The following is a 2,461-nucleotide window of genomic DNA, read 5'->3' on the forward strand; positions in this document are numbered from 1 at the left end:
TGGTCCCTTTAGTCTCTATCTTGCACTCCATAGTATTCTTTTCTTCCTTTACCACTGGACTTGTTATTTTTGATGTAACCTCCTCTTCATCACTCGTCATCTCATCATCTTCCTTGCTCACCCAAGAAGTTGGATTCGTGTAGGCAATGACTTCAACTAAAAATGGAACAGATGCTCTTGGTTTTGTTCTTTAAACTTGTTGAATTGTTTTGATTTCTTCTTCCATGAAATTCTCTAATCTTTTAAGTTCATTTTCTTCATCAATGTTGAAAACCTCTTCTCGAGCATGATTCCCTTGGAAACCATCTTCTATTCCAAAAATTTCCTTCTCATCCCCAACTCTCAAGGTGAGCTTGGATTCACGTATATCAACTAGAGCTCCAGCAGTGTTAAGTAACGGGCGACCAAGAATAATTGGAACATTGGGATCTTCTTTCATATCTAAAACCACAAAGTCTATTGGAAAAACGAATTTCCCAATTTTCACAAGAATATCTTCCACAATGCCCGAGGGCTGTGTCACTGAACGGTTCGCCATGTGAATAGTCATCTTTGTAGCCTTCAACTTCTGAATATTTAATTTTTGATAAAACGAATAAGGCATCAAATTTATGCTAGCCCCAGAATCGGCTAAAGCATAAACCTTCATATTATTCCCAAACTCACATGGGAGAGTGAGTCGTCCAGGATCCCCCATCTTCTTAGGTATTTCTCCCAACACAAATTTTGAGCTTTGCTCACTTAGAATTACCTTAGAATTCTCCTTTAATTGCTGACGAGTGTCTAACAAGTCTTGTAGGAACTTAGCATATTCTGGAACTTTTGCAAGTGAATCAATAAAAGGAGTATTGATAGGAATACCCTTCAATTGCTTGATAAACTCCAGATGTTCTCTCTCCAGTGGACTGAGATTAGCTCTAGACGGGAATGGCAAAGGCGGTTTATAAGCTGGAATAGATACGGATTTCTTCTGTTCAGACCGAGCCCACGACGTGAGCATGGCAGGCTCATGACGTGAACTGGGTATTCCAACAGATTCTTCAATTTCGAGCTTCGGCTTATTTGGCTTTGGATCGGGCTGTTGTGGCTCCACTTCTAAGGCTTCTAGGAACTCAGAAATCGCCTCTTCTTCAATATCTATGGCCATTACGTGAGATTGGATTTTGTTTTCAGGATTTTTCGGGAACATCTTCTCATTAACCAAAGTGGTAAGTTGACCAAGTTGTACTTCAAGGTTATTGATGGAGGCTTGCTGATTCTTTATTAATGCTTGCTGATCTATCATCATTTCGTGATGATTCTTCAATATAGTTCTTTGTTCTTCCATTGCAGTGTCAGTAGCATCGTGTCTTTTTGCTGAAGCTTCCATGAATTTCATCAACATCTGATTTCTTCTCAACTGGTGGTTGCTTTCTTTGGTAGAAGCCTCGGCCAGTTTGCCTAAATTTCTCTTCTTTTTTCTTCTTGTATTCTTCGTAAGGCAACCACTCTTTCTTTGGTTTTTGTCCAATCTTCATCATACTTGTCCCTACTTGAGTAGCATACTTGAGCTTTCTTGTTTCCATATTCATCCATATTGCAATCCTTTGTCAAGTGTGGGCCACTACATCTCTCGCAACCAACTCGAATTGCATGAATTGATTGGTCCAATTGAGTCAATCTCCTATCCATAGTGCTAAGCATTGCCATCACAGCAGCCATCTCTTCAGTTTGTGCACCTCCACTGCCTTTCATTCCATCGCGTCCTGGGTTGTGATACTCACGAGAGTGCTTTGAAAATTCTTCAACCAGCTCCTTGGCCTGAATTGGGTTCTTCTTTGTTAGTGGTCCTTCTGAATCAAGGAGTTGTCTAGTCATGACATTCACCCCATCATAAAATATTGACATTTCTTGCTGAAGATTTAGGTCATGTTGAGGACAATTCCTTAACAACCCCTTGTAGCGTTCCCATGCCTCGTATAATGACTCCCCCGGGTTTTGCTCAAAGTTGGCAATCACCTTCTTGAGTTTAGAGATTTTGGAGGGTGGGCAAAACTGATCTAGAAATCTCTCACGCAATTGGGCCCATGTGGTGATTGTACCAGGTGGGAGTGCCTTTAACCAGTCTTTTGCTGCTCCCTTGAAAGTGACTGGTCTAAGTGTTTGAAAGCATCCTCGTGATCCTTCCCGTAAAATGGGATATCCTTAAGTGCAGTAAGGATATGTCCCTTCAACTCGAACGTGGCATTGGCAGGAATCGTAGGATGTACTAAACCCGGCCCCACATCATCTCGAATGCGCTTCTTGTAGTCCCCCATGGCCATCTCATCTATATTTGCCATCTCGTTCTCCGGCTCGTCCTCGGGTTCACTCGTATAAAGTCCAAATTCTGTGTCGGATTCGTATTCTGATTCGTGTGGAATAGGAATTGGACCAAGTTCTTCAACTTTGCCCTTATCCTTTGAGGCTGAACTCGATTCCA

At 41.7% G+C, this 2,461-nt stretch overlaps 1 non-coding gene across 1 annotated transcript; it reads left to right on the forward strand.

Moving 5' to 3' along the window:
* The first annotated feature begins 1,903 nt into the window (after window positions 1-1,903).
* On the forward strand, window positions 1,904-2,010 carry LOC145141605 (small nucleolar RNA R71). Its single transcript, XR_013722798.1, has one exon. It is a non-coding gene; the product is annotated as a small nucleolar RNA R71 (small nucleolar RNA).
* Window positions 2,011-2,461: the final 451 nt, after the last annotated feature.

The sequence above is a fragment of the Lactuca virosa genome, chromosome 9, assembly GCF_052849685.1.
Source record: "Lactuca virosa cultivar CGN04683 chromosome 9, Lactuca_virosa_CGN04683_v6, whole genome shotgun sequence".
Taxonomy (NCBI): domain Eukaryota; kingdom Viridiplantae; phylum Streptophyta; class Magnoliopsida; order Asterales; family Asteraceae; genus Lactuca; species Lactuca virosa.